Genomic DNA, 21,668 nt, shown 5'->3' on the forward strand with positions numbered 1-21,668 from the left:
GGCTATTAATTGTTGCCTCAATTTCAGAGCCTGCTATTGGTCTATTCAGGGATTCAACTTCTTCCTGGTTCAGTCTTGGGAGAGTGTAAGTGTCCAGGAAATTATCCATTTCTTCTAGATTTTCTAGTTGATTTGCGTAGAGGCGTTTATAGTATTCTCTGATGGTTGTTTGTATTTCTGTGGGGTCGGTGGTGATATCCCCTTTATCATTTTTTATTGCGTCTATTGATTCCTCTCTCTTTTCTTCTTTATTAGTCTTGCTAGCGGTCTGTCAATTTTGTTGATCTTTTCAAAAAACCAACTCCTGGATTCATTGATTTTTTGGAGGGTTTTTTGTGTCTCTATCTCCTTCAGATCTGCTCTGATCTTAGTTATTTCTTGCCTTCTGCTAGCTTTTGAATGTGTTTGCTCTTCCCTCTCTAGTTCTTTTAATTGTGATGTTAAGTGTCAATTTTAGATCTTTCCTGCTTTCTCTTGTGGGCATTTAGTGCTATAAATTTCCCTCTACACACTGCTTTAAATGTGTCCCAGAGATTCTGGTATGTTGTATCTTTGTTCTCATTGGTTTCAAAGAACATCTTTATTTCTGCTTTCATTTCGTTATGTACCCAGTAGTCATTCAGGAGCAGGTTGTTCAGTTTCCATGTAGTTGAGCGGTTTGGATTGAGTTTCTTAGTCCTGAGTTCTAGTTTGATTGCACTGTGGTCTGAGAGACAGTTTGTTATAATTTCTGTTCTTGTACATTTGCTGAGGAGTGCTTTACTTCCAATTATGTGGTCAATTTTGGAATAAGTGTGATGTGGTGCTGAGAAGAATGTATATTTTGTTGATTTGGGGTGGAGAGTTCTATAGATGTCTATTAGGTCCGCTTGGTGCAGAGATGAGTTCAATTCCTGGATATCCTTGTTAACTTTCTGTCTCGTTGATCTGTCTAATGTTGACAGTGGAGTGTTGAAGTCTCCCATTATTATTGTATGGGAGTCTAAGTCTCTTTGTAGGTCTCTAAGGACTTGCTTTATGAATCTGGGTGCTCCTGTATTGGGTGCATATATATTTAGGAGAGTTAGCTCTTCCTGTTGAATTGATCCTTTACCATTATGTAATGGCCTTCTTTGTCTCTTTTGATCTTTGATGGTTTAAAGTCTGTTTTATCAGAGACTAGGATTGCAACCCCTGCTTTTTTTTGTTCTCCATTTGCTTGGTAGATCTTCCTCCATCCCTTTATTTTGAGCCTATGTATGTCTCTGCATGTGAGATGGGTCTCCTGAATACAGCAGACTGATGGGTCTTGACTCTTCATCCAGTTTGCCAGTCTGTGTCTTTTAATTGGAGCATTTAGTCCATTGACATTTAAGGTTAATATTGTTATGTGTGAACTTGATCCTGTCATTATGATATTAACTGGTTATTTTGCTCATTAGTTGATGCAGTTTCTTCCTGGCCTCGATGGTCTTTACATTTTGGCATGTTTTTGCAATGGCTGGTACCGGTTGTTCCTTTCCATGTTTAGGGCTTCCTTCAGGGTCTCTTGTAAGGCAGGCCTGGTGGTGACAAAATCTCTAAGCATTTGCTTATCTGTAAAGGATTTTATTTCTCCTTCACTGATGAAACTTAGTTTGGCTGGATATGAAATTCTGGGTTGAAAATTCTTTTCTTTAAGAACATTGAATATTGGCCCCCACTCTCTTCTGGCTTGGAGAGTTTCTGCCGAGAGATCTGCTGTTAGTCTGATGGGCTTCCCTTTGTGGGTAACCCGACCTTTCTCTCTGGCTGCCCTTAAGATTTTTTCCTTCATTTCAACTTTGGTAAATCTGGGAATTATGTGTCTTGGAGTTGCTCTTCTGGAGGAGTATCTTTGTGGTGTTCTCTGTATTTCCTGAATTTCAATGTTGGCCTGTCCTACTAGGTTGGGGAAGTTCTCCTGGATGATATCCTGAAGAGTGTTTTCCAACTTGGTTCCATTTTCCCCTTCACTTTCAGGCACCCCAATCAGACATAGATTTGGTCTTTTTACATAATCCCATACTTCTTGCAGGCTTTGTTCATTTCTTTTTCTTCTTTTTTCTTTTGGTTTCTCTTCTCGCTTCATTTCATTCATTTGATCCTCAATCACTGATACTCTTTCTTCCAGTTGATCGAGTCGGTTACTGAAGCTTGTGCATTTGTCACGTATTTCTCGTGTCATGGTTTTCATCTCTGTCATTTCGTTTATGATCTTCTCTGCATTAATTATCTAGCTGTCAATTCTTCCACTCTTTTTTCAAGATTTTTAGTTTCTTTGCACTGGGTACGTAATTCCTCCTTTAGCTCTGAGAAGTTTGATGGACTGAAGCCTTCTTCTCTCATCTTGTCAAAGTCATTCTCTGACCAGCTTTGATCCATTGCTGGCGACGGGCTGCGCTCCTTTGCAGGGGGAGATGCGCTCTTATTTTTTGACTTTCCAGCTTTTCTGCCCTGCTTCTTCCCCATCTTTGTGGTTTTATCTGTCTCTGGTCTTTGATGACGGTGACGTACTGATGGGGTTTTGGTATAGGTGTCTTTCCTGTTTGATAGTTTTCCGTCTGACAGTCAGAAGGACTGTCTGTTGGTCTGTTGGAGATTGCTTGAGGTCCACTCCAGACCCTGTTTGCCTGGGTATCAGCAGCAGAGGTTGCCGAAGATAGAATATTGCTGAACAGCGAGTGTACCTGTCTGATTCTTCCTTTGGAAGTTTCCTCTCAGGGGTGACTCCACCCTGTGAGGTGTGGGGTGTCAGACTGCCCCTAGTGGGGGATGTCTCCCAGCTAGGCTACTCAGGGGTCAGGGACCCACCTGAGCAGGCAGTGTGTCCGTTCTCAGATCTCAACCTCCACGTTGGGAGATCCACGGCTCTCCCCAAAGCTGTCAGACAGAGTCGTTCGCGTCTGCACCTGCCCGCGCTGCTTCCCCTATTGGACCTCAGCTGTGGGCTGTCCCCAGAGGTGGAGTCTACAGAGACAGGCAGGCTTCCTTAGCTGCTGTGAGCTCCACCCAGTTCGAGCTTCCCAGCGGCTTTGTTTACCTACTTAAGCCTCAGCAATGGCGGGCGCCCCTCCCCCAGCCTCGCTGCTGCCTTGCGGATAGATCGCAGCAGACTGCTGTGTTAGCAGTGAGGGAGGCTCCGTGGGCGTGGGACCCTCCCGGCCAGGTGTGGGATATATTCTCCTGGTGTGCCTGTTTCCTTAAAGCGCAGTATTGGGGTGGGAGTTACCCGATTTTCCAGGTGTTGTGTGTCTCAGTTCCCCTGGCTAGGAAAACGGATTTCCTTCCCCCTTGCGCTTCCAGGTGAGGCGATGCCTCGCCCTGCTTCAGCTCACGCTGGTCAGGCTGCAGCAGCTGACCAGCACCGATTGTCCGGCACTCCCTAGAGAGATGACCCCAGTACCTCAGTTGAAAATGCAGAAATCACCGGTCTTCTGTGTCACTCGCGCTGGGAGTTGGAGACTGGAGCTGTTCCTATTCGGCCATCTTGCTCCGCCCCCATATTTTCTTTATCCATTCATCTGTCAACAGACACTTAGGTTGTTTCAATATTTTGGCTATTATTAATAATACTGTAATAAACATGAGAGTGCAGATATCTCTTCACGGTACTGATTTCATATTTGTTGGATATATACCAAGCAATGAGATTCTTAGATCATGTGGTAGTTCCATTTTTAATTATTTTAGGAACTTCGTACTGTTTTATATAAGGCTGTACCAATTAACATTTCTAGCAATAATGTACAAGGGTTTCCTTTTCTCTGCAATCTTATCAATACTTATTATCTTTCATCTTTTTGATAACAGCCATTCTAATAGGCAGGAGGTGATATTTCATTATGGTTTTCATTTGCATTTGCATTTTCCTGATGATTGGTGATGTTGAGCATCTTTTTATATACTTGTCATTTGTACACCTTTTTTGGGAAAATGTCTATTTAGGTCATTTGCCTATGTTTTACTTGGGCTATCTGTTTTGTTTGTTTGTTTGTTTGTTTCTTATCGAGTTGTATGAGTTTCTTACATATTTTAGATATTAACCTTTTATCATATGGTGTTTTAGTCTGTTTTGTGTTCCTATTACAAAATACAACCAGCTGGGTAATTTATAATGAACAGAGTGTATGGACTTACAGTTTTGAAGACTGAGAAATTCAACATCAAGGTACCTGCGTCTATTAGGCCCTTTGTGCTGCATCATAACATAGTGGAGGGCATCACATGGCAGAAGGACAAAGAGAGGACAAGAAAGAGACAAAAGTGGGATGAACTTGTGCTTTTATAAAGAACCCACTCCTCGATAACAGCATTAATGCATTCATGAGGGTGGAGCCCTCATTGCCTCAACATCTCTTTAAAACCTCACCTTCCAACACTTCCACTTTGGGGATCAAATTTCCAACACATGAACTTTGAAGGGCACATTCAAACAATAGCATATGATTTGCAAATATTTTCTCCCATTCTGTAGGTGGCCTTTTCATTTTATTGTTGGTTTCCTTTGCTGTGCAGAAACTTTTTAGTTTGATGTAGCCCCAGTTGTTTAGTTTTTGCTTTTGTTTCCTATGCTTTTGGTGTTATATCCAAAAAATCTTTGCCTAGATCAATGTCAATAAACTTTCCCCAATGTCTTCTTCTAGGAGTTTTATGATTTCAGATCTTACATTTAAATCTTTAATCCATATTAAGTTAGCTTTTGTATATGGTGCATGATAAGAGTCCAATGTCATATCTTTGCATGTAGATATCCAATTTTCCATTTATTGAAGAGATTGTCCCTTCTACAAGGTGCAATCCTGATACCCTTGTTGTTAAAGACTACTCGACTGTATATACCAGGATTCATATCTAGGCTCTCTATTCTATTCCATTGGTCTATGTGTAATCCATCTTTAGTAGAGACAGGGTTTTGCTGTGTTAGTCAAGCTGGCCTCAAACTCCTGACCTCAAGTGATCTGCCCACCTCAGCCTCCCAAAGTGCTGGGATTGCAGATGTAAGCCACCATGCCTGGCCTATGTGTCTGCATGTATACTACTGCCATACTGTTTTGATTACTATAGCTTTCTAGCATAGTTTTAAATCAGGAAGTGTGATGTCTCCAGGTTTTTCCTTCTTTCTGAAAATTGCTTTGGCCACTTGAGGTCTTTTGTGGTTTTATATGAATTTTAGGATTTTTGTTTTCTATTTGTATGAAATATGCCATTGAAATATTGATGGGGCTACAGTGAATCTGTAGATTGCTTTGAATAGTGTGGACATTTTATCAATATTTACAATCCATAAACCTGGACTATCTTTCTATTTATTTGTGTTTTCTTCAATTTCTTTCTCAATGTCTTACAGTTTTTGAGGTACAGATCTTTCACTTCCCTGATTAAATTTATTTCTAAGTCTTTAATTGTTGTTAGTGTAAATGGGACTGTTTCAATTTCTTTTTCAAATAATTAATTGTTTGTTTAAGAAACACAAGTGATTATTGGGTGTTGATGTGCTTTCTGCTACTTTACTGAACTAACTTATTAATCCTAAAATTTTTTAGAGGACTATTTAGAGTTTTCTAGGTATACATCATGTCATCTATAAATAAAGACAATTTAACTTTTTCCTTTCTGATTTGGATACCTTTTTTCCTCTTGCCTAATTGCTCTGGGTAGAACAGTTCTCTGTTGAATAGAAGTGGTAGAAGCAGGAAGCCTTGTCTAGCTTCTGATTTTAGATGAAACACTTTTTGGTTTTTCCTTATTTAGTATGATGTTAGCTGTAGGGTGGTCATACATGGCCTTTAGTATGTTGAGGTACATTCCTCTGTACTGAATTTATTGAGTTTTTATCAAAAGGATATTAATTGTTTTCAAATGCATTTTGTGCAGCTACTGAAATGATCATGTGTTTTTCTTCACTTTGATATTGTGAACTCTTATATTTATTGATTTCTGTCAAACTATCCTTGCATTCAAGAGACAAAGCCCATTTGTTCATGTGTATGATCCTTTTAATGTGTTGTTGAATTTGGTTTGCCAATATCTTGTTGAGAATTTTTGCACCTATGTTCATCAGGAATATTGACCAGTAATTTTCTTTTCTTGTAGTGTCTTTATCGGGCTTTAATATTACAGTAATGCTGACCTCATAAAATGGGTTTCAAAGTATTCCTTCATCTTCAATTTTTTGGAAGAGTTTGAGAAAGAATGGCATTAATTTGTTTTCAATGCTTGGTAAAATTCACCAGTAAAGCCATCTTGTCCTGGGCTCTTCTTTAATGGGAAACTTTTTATTATAGATTCAATCTTCATACTCATTATTGTTTTGTTCAGATTTTCTGTTTCTTCATAATTCAGTCTTTGTAGGTTGTATGTTTCTAGAAATTTATTCATTTCTTATAGGTGATACAATTTGTTGGTGTATAGTTGTTCATAGTGATCTCTTATGATCCTTTGTATTTCTGTGGTATCAACTGTAATGTCTTATCTTTCATTTATTATTTTATTTGAGTTCTCTCCCTCTCTTATTTTTTTGATTTGTCTAGCTAAAGGTTTGTCCATTTGTTTATCTTTTCAGAAAAGCAACTCTTAATTTTGTTGATCATTTCTATTGTATTTAGGATTGTGATCTTTTTCTAATGGACTAGTCTTTTTATAATTATATAATGTCCCTCTTTATCTTTTTAAACTGCTGTTGCTTTAAAGTTTGTTTTGTTTAATATAAGAATAGCTTCTCATGCTTGCTTTTGGTGTCCATTTGCATGAAATATCTTTTTCCACCCCTTTTCCTTTAAGTTTATGTGAGTCCTTATGTGTTAGGTGAGTCTCCTGAAGATATAAGAAACTTGGTTGGTGAATTCTTACCCATTCTCCCATCCTGTATCTTTTAAGTGGAGCATTTAAGTCATTTACATTCAATGCTAAAATTGAGATGTGAGATACTCTTCTATTCATCATGCTATTTGTTGCCTGAGTACCTTGTTGTTGTTTTTTTTTTTTCCTCATTGTGTTATTGTTACATAGGTCCTGTGAGATTTTTGCTTTAAGGAGGTTCTATTTTGGTGTATTTCATCAAAGATTTGCTTCAAGATTTAGAGCTCCATTTAACAGTTACTGTAGTGCTAGCTTGGTAGTGGCAAACTCTCTCAGCATTTGTCTGGAAAAGACTGTATCTTTTCATCTGTGGAGCTTAGTTTCAATGGATAAAAAATTCTTGGCTGATAATTGTTGTTTAAGGAGGCTAAAAATAGGACCCCAATTTATTCTAGGTTGTAGAGTTTCTGCTGAAAAATCTGCTGTTAATCTGATGGGTTTTCCTTTATAGGTTGCCTGATGCTTTTGCCTTACAGCTCTTAAGATTCTTTCCTTTGTCTTGAGTTTAGATAACCTGATGACTCTGTGCCTAGGTAATGATCTTTTTGCGGTAAATTTCCCATGTGTTCTTTGAGCTTTTTTAATTTGAATGCCTGGATCTCTAGCAGGGCCAGGGAAGTTGTCTCCTCAATTATTCCCTCAAATATGTTTTCCAGACTTTTAGATTTCTCTTCTTCCTCAGGAATACCAATTATTCTTAGGCTTGGACATTAAACATAGTTCCAAATTTCTTTGAGGCTTTGTTCATTTTTTTTTTAATGCTTTTTTCTTTGACAGATTGGATTAATTCAAAAGCCTTATCTTTGAGCTCTGAGGTTCTTTCCTGTTTTTGTTCAATTCTATTACTGAGGCTTTCCAATGCATTTTGCATTTCTCTAAGTGTGTCCTTTATTTCCTGAAGGTGTGATTGTCTTATATTTATGCTATTTCACTGAAGAATTTTTCTTTCATATGCTGTATCATGTTTTTTATTTCTTAAAGTGGGACCTCACCTTTCTCTGGTTCCTCCTTGATTAGCTTAATAATCAACCTTCTAACTTCTTTTTCTGTCAATTCAGAGATTTAATCTTGTTTTGGATTAGTTGCTGATGAGTTGGTATGATCTTTTCAGGGATGTTAAATAACCTTATTTTGTCATATTACCAGAATTATTATTCTGGTTCCTTCTCATTTAGGTGGACTATGTCAGAGGGAAGATCTGGGATTCAAGGGCTGCCTTTCAGGTTATTTTGTCCCTTTGGGTCCTCCTTTTATGTGGTGTTCTTCCCCTTTCCCTAGTAATGTGGCTTCCTGAGAGCCAAACAGTAGTGAATGTTTTGCTGTTCTGGGTCTAGCCACCCAGCAGAGCTACCAGGCTCTGGGCTGGTACTGAGGAGTGTCTGCAAAGAGTCCTCGGATGTAATCTGTCTTCAGGTCTTGCAGCTGTGGATACCAGCACCTGCTATAGCAGGGTTAGCAGGGGAGTGAAGTGAACTCTGTGAGGATCTTCAGTTGTGTTTTTGTTTAGTGTGCTGGTTTTGTGTTGGTTGGCCTCCAGCCAGGAGGTGGTGCTTTCAAGAATGCATCTGATGCAATCCGGCAGGGAGGATGCAAATTTGCCATAGGGACACTTGCTTGGTTAAATATTCAAGTTTCTCAGGCAGTGGGCAGGGCCATAGAGGTCCCAAGAGATTATGACCTGTCTTCAGCTACCAGGGTAGGTAGAGAGAGACCACCAGGTGGGGCAAGGATAAGCATGTCTGAGCTCAGCCCCTCAGTTGAGCAGAGCTTGCTATGGCTGTTGTGGAGGATGGGGGTGTAGTCCCAAGACCAACAGACCAAGATTCACAGAGGGATAATGGCTGCCTCAGCTGAGTGGTAGAGGTCATCAGGGAAGTGGGGGAAAGCCAGCAATTATAGGCCTCACCCTGCTCCCATGCAGCTCACAATCCTAAAGGCTGGTCTTACTCCCATTGTGCCCTGACAACAGCACTGAGTCTGTTTCCAGGCAGCCAGTGACCAGGGCTGAGAACTTGCCCCAGACCGTGAGCCTCCTGCATTAAGAAAACAAACAGACTCACAGTTTTTTGTTATCTCAGGGAGCCTACAGCTGTGATTCAGTTCCTTCAAAGGGTTTGTGAATTTTCTCAGCTTTCCTGGTATATTCCTGCAGTGGTTATTGGAGCAAAATTCATGATATGAGCCTTCACATGCTGCTCTGTCTGTCTGAGGAGGAAGCTAGTCATGCCTCCTATCCCACATCTGACCTGTCATTAAAAATAAAGTCATAATTATAAGTCCTTAAAGTAAGTACAGGATTATTGCTTTTGATTGCCACAAAGTTGGAGATGGATCTGGTCACCTGTACTTCAGGACCTTGCAAGGATTTTCCCCTTATGCCCTCCTATCTCCTGAGGACATGGGGCTTCTAATTTTCATGTTCATTTGTTTAATAGTGGCATGCTTTAATGCTTCTTCTCTTTATCTTTTGTGTATCTGCTAGCGGTTTTTTTCTTTATGGTTACCATGAGGCTTATATAAGCATCTTATAGTTATAATACTCTATTTTAGGCTGATAACAACTTAGTCACACGGAAAAACTCTACACTTTTGCTTCTCTCCTCCCTCACATTTTACACTATTGATGTTACACTTTACATATTTTTATATTGTATATCATTAACAAATTATTGTAGGTATAGTTATTTTTAATACTTTTATAACATTTATACTAGAAGTAAAAGTAATTTGTGCACCACCATTACAGTATCAGAGCATTCCAATTTGACTATACATTTACCTTTACCTGTGGCATTATACATTCATGTTTTCATGTTGTTATTTACTGTCCTTTCATTTCAATGTGACAAATTCTCTTTATCATATGCAAGGCATATCTAATGGTGATTAACTTTAGCTTTTATTTGTCTCGGAATGTCTTTATCTCTCCATCATTTATGAAGAGTACCTTATATGAGTATAAAATTCTTGATTAGCAGATCTTTCTTTTGGCACTTTGAATATATTACACCACTTCCTCCTGGCCTGCAATTTGTTAGTGGCCTCATAGAGTTCCCTTGTGTGTTACAAGTTATGTTTCTCTTGCTGCTTTCAAAACTCTCTTTTGTCTTTGACTTTTGATAATTTGATAATAATGTGTCTCAGGTATTTACTTTGGGCTCATGTTGGTTGGAGTCTTTATGACTCTGCATGTCCTTATATTTTTCTCCAATTCTGGGAGGTTTTAAACCATTATTTCTTTTTTTTTTTTTTTAGGTGGAGTCTCACTCTGTTGCCCAGACTGGAGTGCATGGCGCAATCTCAGCTCACTGCAACTTCCGCCTCCTGAATTCAAGCAATTCCCCTACCTCTGCCTCCCAAGTAGCTAATTTTTGCATTTTTAGTAGAGACAGGGTTTCACCATGTTGGCCAGGTTGGTCTCAAACTCCTGACCTCAAGTGATCTGCCTACCTCGGCCTCCCAAAATACTGGGATTATAGGCAAGAGCTACCACACCCTATTTTTTTAATTAAGAAATATACTTTAAATAAATTTGTTTCTCTTTTTTCTCTCTCTTCTTTTGGGAACTCTCATAATGCATATATTTGTTCGTTCAGTGGTATCCCATAGGTCCCCTATGCTTTCTTTTTTCTTTTTCTCTCATTCCTTTTCTTTTTTGTTCCTCTGTCTATTTTTAAAGACTGATATCAAGTTCACTGATTCTTTTCTCTGTACAATGGAGTCTGCTGTTGAAGCTCTCAACTGCATTTTTTTAAAGTTCTGCCATTGTATTCTTTAATTCCTGGAATTTTGTTTTGCTCGTTTTTATGGTTTTTATTTTTTATTGAACTTCTTATCTTGTTTATGCTCTTTTCCTGATTATATACAGTTGTTTCTTTGTATTCTTTTATATTTCATTGAACTTCTTTAAGGTAATTATTCTGAATTCTTTGTCAGGTAATTTGTAGACTCAATTTCTTTGGGATTGGTTATTGGAGCTCTATTAGTTTCCTTTGGGTGTGTTGTGTTTGCATGATTCTTCATGATTCATGTAGATTTGTATCAATGCTTGTGCTTTTGAAGGAGCAAACATCTCTTCCAATCTTTACAAACCAGTTTCATGGTGGCTCATACCTGTAATCCCAGCACTTTGGGAGGAGCAGGGCAGATCACGAGGTCAGGAGATTGAGACCATCCTGACTAATGCAGTGAAACCTTGTCTCTACTAAAAATACAAAAAAGTTAGTTAGCCAGGCGTAGTGGCGGTCACCTGTAGTCCCAGCTACTCAGGAGGCTGAGGCAGGAGAATGGCGTGAACCCAGGAGGTGGAGCTTGCAGTGAGCCGAGAATGTGCCACTGCTCTCCAGCCTGGGCAACTGAGCGAGACTCCATCTCAAAAAAGAAAAAAAAAAAAAGTTTCAGCAGGTAAAGACCCCCTGCTGGAAGCCCCTGGGTTGATGGATTGCCTCTGGCATTACAGTCAACTGGAGTTGGAGCCAGGTTATGTGGTTGCTGCTGTTTTTTTTTTTTTTTTTTACTGGGGTCTATGGTTGAACGGCCTATTACCAGAGTTTCAAGTGAGCACGGATCCTGTCTGGGTCCTGGGCAAAGGATATTGCCTCCAAGACCTTGATCAATAGGGCTGGCACTGGTACAAGGGTCTACTTTCAGGTCCACAGTTGGATCCACATATAGCAGACCTCTTATCAAGTGTGTAGATGGGTGTGATTGTTGCTGGGTCTTTATAAGGAGTTTTGTCAGGTCACTGTATGGGTCTCTAGATGGATAGGACTGCCCTGAGACTGTGGCTGAGTGCAGTTGCAGCTGGGTCACAGGGCTTTCTCAGGATCTAGAGTTGATTTGAGGTTGGCAAATCGAGATTCCAACATGGACAGGCATGTCACCTGGAGGGTCCTTGAGTGGGTAGGACTGTTCCTGGGCCACAGATAAGAGGAGCCAAAATGGAATTACCAGAGCTACTTCAGGATGCAAATTGAATCAAGATCTTCAAGCCTGCCCCCAGGATACACGGACGGGTATATCTGCTGCCAGGTCTCTGGGCAGGCAGGACTGCTCCTTGACAGTAGTCAAAAGAGTCTATAGCCAACTTACTGGGATACTTCAGGATCTGTAATAGGACTGAGGTCAGTGGGCCTGCCTTTAAGGATATGGTCAGGCATGTCTCTTGGCTGAATTCCAGTAGAACCTAGATACATCTACAAGAAGTGAGTATTAAATGTGAAAGTCTGGGGAACCAACCAAAAATCTGGTAGTTGCCATCCTATACGCATTTTCCTTCTGTGTGAGACATAAATGGTGTATAGCTTGAGCACTATTTAACTCAGCGAGGCACATCTAACTCAATAGGATACATACTAGCAAATCTATAATTGATTCTGCTCTTTCAAAGCTTTGGATGACTTTCCTTTTTGGTGTCATAATCTGAGTTGTAAAACTTATCTTCACCATAGTAGCTAGACTAATTCCCCCTGGAAATGTTTAGAATTTTCTTTCTATGTTATTGTAAGGTTTTGGAATAGTAATGTCCAATTATGCATATTTTCACTTTACTTTTGTTTGGCAATTGGTTAATCTTTTCAACATGAATGATTTTACCTTTTTAAAAATTATCGTTCATAATTTTTATTTGGGAAACTCTTTCATAGTTTCCTTATTTTCTACTATTTTCTTCTATCTTTCTGTGATTTCTATGGGAAGATATTGAAAGTTCTGTATCTATTCTCCATGTCACTTAACTTTTAATTATATTTTCCATCAGTAGCTGGTGCTGTTGATGCTCCACTCAGTTCCCAGTTATCACTTTTGAGAATATCCTCCAAATGCTATCTGCATTACTGCCAAAAGTTTACACCTCTGACTTTCTTTGGAGAGCTTTCCTTGGGCACTTGGAGTTGCTTTGCTTAGGAGATGACCGGTAGTCAATGACTAACCAAGGTAGGGATATAAAAGCCCACATCCTTTGTCTCAAGGTGAGACAAACTCTCTAGAGCAATTTGCCTTTCAGAATGCTCCATAAAATAGAGTAAGGCTAGACATCATTTGAAATCACAATTTTGCTTGACTTTTTCTTTTCTGTTTTCTTTCTTGCTTACAAGTTTTCTTTTTCATGGGGAGGTAGTCCTTAATAAATTACGTTTATATAAATCCTTGGCTCAGTTTTTAAAAATATAATTCCATGGTCTTTTTATCTTGTTGCACTCCATTTCTGGAGAGTTTCTTAGTTCTATCACTCAGCTCACTAGATTTATCTTTGGCTATGTCTACTTAATAATTAAGCCTAACTATACATTTTTTATTTTGCTAATTAAAATTTTAATTAATAAAAATTGTCCCCAAATATTTATGGGTTAAATGGCATCATATCTGGGATTTATTTAAAATACCCCAGGATGGAAGTAAAAGGGTAAGTGGGGGTAATGAGGAAATATAATGAGCCATGAGATGCTAATTATTGAAGGTATGTGAGAGGTATAGGGGCATTGATTATATTATACTTTCTTTTATTGAATATGTTTAACATTTTTTGTAATAAAATCTTGTTTTATAATTATCTGTTGGTTAATTTTTATTATTTGTGAATATAGTCTTGACTTTTTCTAAGATTATTAAAGATGGTTATGCCCAATGGACATTGTTTGCCTTATTGTCTTTTTGAGGGTTTTTAAATGTTACTTCTCTTAGTTTATTTTTTATTTCATTTTTGCTTTGACATCCTTCCTTTCTCATTCATGGTGTTAATTTTTCTCAAACGGTTAGGAATATTGAATATTTGTCATTTAAAAAATTTTCCGATCATCTTTGAATATGAGAATCCCTGTTCATTGGTCTGTTACGCTTATAGCAGCTTGTGTCAGATGACTGAGTGAATGAATGATAGTGCCCATGCCATGCAGTGGTTCAATAGTTTATTAACAGTACACGGGTATTCCTCATCTCTCATGGAACACTTGGCTATCTGGGTTACTGGTCTGCCTCTCTGACTGTAGTATCACCAGTCTCTGCTATATTTTATACATAAAAGTGTAAATACAGAGTGTTTTTGGAAGGTGATTTGGGGTAGAGTTAGGTATTGTATTAGTCCATTTTCACACTGCTATAAAGAACTGCCTGAGGGCCAGTTGCGGTGGCTCAAGCCTGTAATCCCAGCACTTTGGGAGGCCGAGATGGGCAGATCACGAGGTCAGGAGATCGAGACCATCCTGGCTAACCCAGTGAAACCCCGTCTCTACTAAAAAAAACAAAAAACTAGCCGGGCGAGGTGGCGGGCGCCTGTAGTCCCAGCTACTGGGGAGGCTGAGGCAGGAGAATGGCGTAAACCCGGGAGGCGGAGCTTGCAGTGAGCCAAGATCCGGTCACTGCACTCCAGCCTGGGCGACAGAGCGAGACTCCGTCCCCCCAAAAAAAAGAACTGCCTGAGACTGGGTAATTCATAAAATAAAGAGGTTTAATTGACTCACTGTTCAGCATGGCTGGCTGGGGAGACCTCAGGAAACTCACAATCATGGTGGAAGGTGAAGGGGAGGCAAGGTACCTTCTTCACAAGGCAGCAGGAAGGAGAAGTGCTGAGCAAAGGGGAAAGAGCCCCTTATAAAACCATCAGATTTCGTGAGAACTCACTGTCATGAGAACAGCATGGGGGAAACTGCCCCATGATATAATTACCTCCACCTCTGCCTAGACGTGGGGACTATGGGGATTCAAGATGAGATTCGGGTGGGGAAACAGAGCCTAACAATATCATTCTGCCCCTGGCCCCTCCCAAATCTCATGTGTCCCTTTCACATTTCAAAACCAATCATGCCTTCCCAACAGTCTTCCAAAGTTTTAATTTATTCCAGCATTACAGCAAAAGTCCAAGTCCAAAATCTCTGAGACAAGGTAAGTCCCTTCCACCTATGAGCCTGTAAAATTAAAAGCAAATTATTTACTTCCTAGATACAATGAGGGTATAGGCATTGGTTAAATACACCCATTCCAAATGGAATAAATTGTCCCAAATAAACACGCTATAGGCATCATGCAAGTCAGAAATCCAGTGGAGCAGTCGAATCTTAAAGCTCCAAAATGATCGCTTTTGACTCCATCTCACATCCAGGTCATGCTGATGCAAGGTGTGGGCTTCCATGGCCTTGGGCAGCTCCACCCAGTGGCTTGCAGAGTACAGCCTACCTCCTGGCTACTTTCACAGGCTGGCATTGAGTGTCTGTGGGTTTTCCAGACACATGGTACATGCTGTTGCTAGATCTACCATTCTGTAGTCTGAAGGATGGTGACCCTCTTCTCACAGCTCTACTAGGCAGTGCTTCATTGAGGACTCTGTGTGGGGGATCTGACCCCACATTTCCCTTCTGCACTGCCCTAGCAGATGTCCTCTATGAGGGCTCTGCCCCTGCAGCAAGCTTCTGCAAGACATCCAGGCATTTTCATACATCCTCTGAAATCTAGGGGGCAGTTTCCAAACTTCAGATCTTGACCTCTTTGCACCAACAGCCCAACACAATGTGTAAACCACCAATGCTTGAGGCTTGTACCCTCTGAAGCAATGACCCAAGCTCTATATTGACTCCTTTTAGCCACTTTTGGGACTCAGGGCACCAAGTCCCGAAACTGCACAAAGCAGCAAGGCCCTGAGCCTGGCCTATGATACCACTTTTTCCCCTAGCCTTCCAGGCCTCCAATGAGAGGGACTGCTATAAAGACTTCTGACATATCCTGGAGACATGTTCCCCATTGTCTTGTCAATTAATATTTGAATCCTTGTTACTTATGCAAATTTCTGCGGGCAGCTCGAATTTCTCCTCAGAAATGGGTTTCTCTTTTCTATCACATTGTCAGCCTGCACGTTTTCTAAACTTTTGTGCTCTGCTTCCCTTTTAAACGTAAGTTCCAATTCCAAACCATCCCTTGGTGAATACGTGAAACTCAATGCTTTTAAGAGCACCAAAGTCACTTCTTGAATGCTTTGCTGCTTAGAAATTTCTTCTGCCAGATATGCAAATTAATCTCTGTTAAGTTCAATGTTCATAGATCTCTAGGACAGGGGCAAAATGCTGATGCTGCCCACCTCTTTGCTAAAGCACAGCAAGAGTCACCTTTATTCCAGTTCCCAACAAGTTCCTCATCTCCATCTGAGACCACTTGAGCATGGAATTCATTGTCCATATCACTATCTGCATTTTGGTCAAGGCCATTCAACACATCTCTAGGGAGTTCCAAACTTTCCCACATCTTCGTTTCTTCTTCTGAGCCCTCCAAACTGTTCCGACCTCTGCCTGTTACCCAGTTCCAAAGTCACTTCCACATTGTTGGGTATCTTTATAAGAGCACCCTGCTCTCTGTGGTATCAATTTACTGTATTAGTCAGTTTCATACTGCTATAACGAACTGCCTGAGACTGGGTAATTCATAAAGTAAAGCAGTTTAATTGATTCACAGTTCAGCATGGCTGGGGAGGCCTCAGGAAATGTCTAATCATGGCAGAAGGTGAAGGGGAAGCAAGACACCTTCTTCACAAGGCAGAAGGAAGGAGAAGGGCTGAGCGAGGAGGGGAGAGCCCCTTGTAAAACCATCGGATATAGTGAGAACTGACTATCACGAGAACAGCATGGAGGAAACAGCCTCCATGATCCAATTTCCTCCACCTTTTCTCTCCCTTGACATGTGGGGATTATGGGAATTATGGGGATTATATTTCGAAACGTGATTTGAGTGGAGACATGAAGCCTAACCATATTGGTATCTATTTGTTTAGCTTCTCTAAATGCAAGTCTCTTCTCTGAATATAGCAGGAGTTCTTGTCTCCACTGACCGTTGATTTCGAAGCATTCTCTGCTCAAACAATCTTTCCTCCATAATGGCTTATTCCTGAACATTTTTAGAGCTATAATTTTCTTCAGTTTTAATTCTTCATAAATATAATACTGCCTGCTTCTATCTTACATGGATTTCCTTTCCTGTACTGTTATGAATTATTTTTTATGTGTGTGTCTGTGTGTTTGTGTGTGTATGCCTTGTTTCATGATACCTGTAAAAAGGAAAGAGTCATGTGAGCAGAATTCACCATCTTGATCCAATCCCTCCTTTACATCCACTATAATGTATAATGTTATTGTTGCAATTTATTTCCTTGTCATCTAGTTTATAGTTTTTGCATCCGATCCTATTTTCTTTTGTCTCATTTTGTTATTTCCTCCTGGCTTTCTGTTCCCATGTCATGGTCTTTTGCATGCTATTGAAGATGCTAGATGCCTTGTTTTCAAGTTTGTTCTAGTTTCTATACTAGATTATATTCAGAAAAGAGCGTAACTTTGGGTTAAACTTAATTCATCTTTTCTGAGGTAGAGCAGGCGAGCATGCTGATTCAACAGTTCAGACCACAGTTCCCATGACCCAGTCGGTGTCTGTCAGTTGTTTCTCTAGGGTGGCTTCTTGAACCAGTGCAGGAAGATGTCCATTTCTATTTCTCTAATACTCCGTGTCCTCTCTTCCCCTATCCTCTAGCTCTAAAACTCTTTTGGTTGGGGTCAATCTCACAAAAAGATTGTGCCAAAACCAGATCTTTTATACCATCTATGAATTTCTAGGTGCAAATTACAATAGAAAGATTAATTCATTCGATTACTCAAGAATTATTACCTTCCTTCTCCGTGCTTTCCTGAGACTGCGACTGGGAGTCAGCAGGTGAAAATTTACTTTGCGGCCGGGCGCGGTGGCTCAAGCCTGTAATCCCAGCACTTTGGGAGGCCGAGACGGGCGGATCACGAGGTCAGGAGATCGAGACCATCCTGGCTAACATGGTGAAACCCCGTCTCTACTAAAAATACAAAAAACTAGCCGGGCGAGGTAGCGGGCGCCTGTAGTCCCAGCTACTCGGGAGGCTGAGGCAGGAGAATGGCGTGAACCTGGGAGGCGGAGCTTGCAGTGAGCCGAGATTGCGCCACTGCACTCCAGCCTGGGCGACAGAGCGAGACTCCGCCTCAAAAAAAAAAAAAAAAAAAAAAAGAAAATTTACTTTGCCTATCGTGAAAGCCACATAGATACACTAGAGGAAGAAGACTTCTGGATGTTATGGATTATCTGAGCTGAAGCTAGTGATGAAGAAGGCCTTTCTACATTTCCTTTTTTCACCTTGAGTGGGCTTTCCCTATTTTGTCAATTCTATCTTTAGGGTACATTTCCTATATATGTTAACGATAGTTACTCTCTTAGGGTTTGATTAGGGTGTTGATATGAGGTATTGGTTTTGTTCTCACATACATTCTGGTGGAAAGTGATTTGAATGCCTGCCTCAAGAACCACTAGCAAGTATAGAAATACAGATTAATTTTTTACTCCTATTAAGCATTAATTTTGCTTTACAACAGAGACCATATCTTAACTGTGGTTTTATCAATAGTTTACCATTCCAGATTTTAAATACTTTTTTTTTTTTTTTTAGTCAGAGTCTCTCTGTCACCCAGGCTGGAGCAGAGTGCAGTGGCGAGATCTTGGCTCACTGCAACCTCTGCCTCCCAGGTTCAAGCGATTCTCCTGCTTCAGCCTCCAGAGTAGCTGGGACTACAGGCATGTGCCACCACACCTGGCTAACTTTTTGTATTTTTAGTGGAGGCAGAGTTTCACTGTGTTAGCCAGGATGGTCTCAATCTCCTGACCTCATGATCCGCCTGCCTTAGCCTTCCAAAGTGCTGGGATTACAGGCGTGAGCCACTGTGCCCGGCTTTTAAATACATTTGACTCACTAATTGTAATCCTGACAGAAGAAAATTATTTCAAAATCAATCTTCATTACTAGACAAGATTTTGATAGACACTGGTAATTCAACATGTTGCATTGTCCAGTAGAATATTACCAGGAGTTACTCTCTCAATTTCCACCATTGTCCTTGGTTTTTCTCAAAGAAAACTCACTGAAAAAAAGTAGCTGTTTGTGGCAACTTCACAGATTGTGCCACTTCAGATGGTGATTCTGCTTCTGATTCTTACTGATTAAAAACAGCAAACTTACGGGGAGAACTGTTTCTCTCCACATGTATGTATTGCACGTCCATATGACCTCTACCTTAATTGTAAACTAAGCATATGAAAGAACAAAGACAAACAAAATAATAGCATTTTCTATTATAGCATCGATAATGGCATCAATCTGTCCCCTCTCTACTCTTTTCTTGAAGTAGGACTTGGGTTTTCTTTAACCACCAAATACTTTAGAAGTTGAATTTTGTAAAGGGAATTTCTTATTTTGAAGCATTTTAAAGTTTCCTTCAATGCTTTGAAATGTTCCATTGAAATTTCTAGTATAGGATTAATATTTTTTATGTTTGCTACAGCATGGACATAATTTCCTTATTAGATTCAGTAAGTTACTGTCACAATTTTTAAATGACTCAGAAATATTCTTTTAAAAAAGTATATCTAACGTAAGTGTCCACTGAAACTAATAAAAATTTGGAGACTTCAATTTTGATTTTAATCTGTTAATTATTATTTTGCCATAATAGTGAAAGTTATAACTGGGTATATCTATTAGTGACTTTATTCCTTACTGGCTACTGGGTGTGAGTATGTCTAACTATAATCTTATCCTCACTATTAATTGCCAGGGTTGGACTGGCTTCTCTGTTCCATTTATACTCTGGACACTATGCTGAAGTGATGATAAATATTATTGTCCTTAGTGACACTGGGGCTTTGTCTGTTAAAACCTGAATTTCTATAAATGCATGCTGACTTCTGAGTGAATGTCTAGCCTATAGTGCTCTCAGGATTGTAAAGCCATAGCTTCTTCTAATTTTTAAATGCTCCCTGGAGCAACTCATGAATCCTTAGCAAGCATATACACAGACCTTCAGGAAAATATGACAGCTGGAGTGTAGATTTTCGGACCACTAACCATTTATTAGTTATACTTTGGAGGCCTAGAAGTGAATTCTTTGGAAAAAAATATACCTTGTATTGTGTCTAAATTTTTGGTGGAATGAGTATAGGTTATGTAATCTCATAAAATTCAGGTCTAAGAGTCAGGTCTCCTTTTGATCTCTCCTTTTGATAATGCAATATCTGTTTAAAAATAATATCTATATTTCTTTTTAAATCATTAACATACATTTTATTATAAGAAATGTAAAAAAGAAGGATGAGTAAAACAAAACAGGAAAATAAAAATGCTCAGATAAAAACTCCATTAACAACAAAGAAAATAGCTTTCATGTATTTTTAAAATTAGTTTTTAATTACACATTTAACGTCTGAACACCTCCTTTTTGTATAAAATTAAATTACTAAAGGTAATCACCATCTTCAATTCCAGTCTCTACCCAGTTATTAAACTTCTGTTTATCTGCCCCAACTTTTTTCCTATGCATTACAGACACACACACACACACGCACACACACACACACACACACACGTAAGTACTCCATTGTCCCTTTATATGTCAGTGGGTACTTCTTAAAAGGACGCTCTCCTGCATAACACATTGTTACCATCATTATTAGGAAATCAACATTGATACAATATCAACATTCAGATTTTATTGACTGTCACAATAAAGCCATCTATAACTTTTTTCTCATTCAAGTATCCAATCAAATATTATGAATTGTGTTTAGTTATCATGTCTCTATAGTCTCTTTCTATATAGAACTGTCCCTTAATCTTTTCTTGTGTATCATGACCTTGATATTTTTAAGGAGTATGATTAGTTTCTTGGCATAATGTCTCTCAATTAGCATTGGTCTATTGTTTCTTCGTGACTAGAATTAGGCTATGCTTTGGTTATAGTGATGTCTACATCCTGTAAGAGGCACACAGTGCTGATATATGTGATATTCACTTTTGACATGGTTAAGATGGTCTTTTCTAGGTTTCCCCATTGTAAATTTAATTAAAACGTATTTTATAGTTATTCAATTAGTATTCAGTAAGTATTTTTCAGAAACACTTAAAACATCTTGTTTCTCATCAAAATTTTCTTCACTAATTTTAGCATCCATTGCTGACATTTGTCTGAAATAATTAATAGTAGGATGCAAACAGGGACTGTCTAATGCCCTCTTTCTTTACAGATTTATTACTAGGCATTTTGCTACAAGATAAAGCTTTCTGGTTTTGTCCATTTAGTATTCATTTTTTAAAAATATCAGTATAGAATAATAGATTCCTATTTTATTAAATGGGTTATAATTCTTTAGTATCATTATTTATCTTGATACTCAGATTATCCAAGATTTGGCCCTTTGTTTTTGTTTCCTTCTTTAAGCAGTTGTTTATTTTCTGGCACAGCTATTTTTCCAGGGATTTCTAATTTTTTAAAATTTTTAATGAGGAGAGGTATGTAGAAACCAAGATTTGGGTGCTCAGTGTGTTTGTTGCTGACGTGTCATTGCTTCAAGGACAGAGCTTAGAAATATATGTTTCCACATGTACTTCTATATTTATTTCTATATTAGAAACTCTGTGTTCACAGTAATACTGTCAATACCACACCAGTACCACAAGGTTTATTTTAGACTGTTCCCTTTTCATATTTGTAACTTCTGTCTCTTGTAAGGGAAATGTTCCCGCTATCCTCATTATGTTTATTTACTCAATCTCCCTATATAAAAACAATATCCTGAATTTGCAATTTGCCTCCTTATCCCCAGCCATGATGAATATACCAATGCAGCTGGTGCACTACTTAGCCTCTCCAAAGGAGGGAAAAGGAGAAAAGGGCCTCTAAGATTTTTAAATAAATATGTGTCAGCTTACTTTTTCCCATCATAATTATTCATTATCTATGTTGTCCCCCTGTATAAGTCAATAAAGAAGC

This window comes from Trachypithecus francoisi, unplaced genomic scaffold (assembly GCF_009764315.1).
Source record: "Trachypithecus francoisi isolate TF-2019V2 unplaced genomic scaffold, Tfra_2.0 Lachesis_group3, whole genome shotgun sequence".
Taxonomy (NCBI): Eukaryota; Metazoa; Chordata; class Mammalia; order Primates; family Cercopithecidae; genus Trachypithecus; species Trachypithecus francoisi.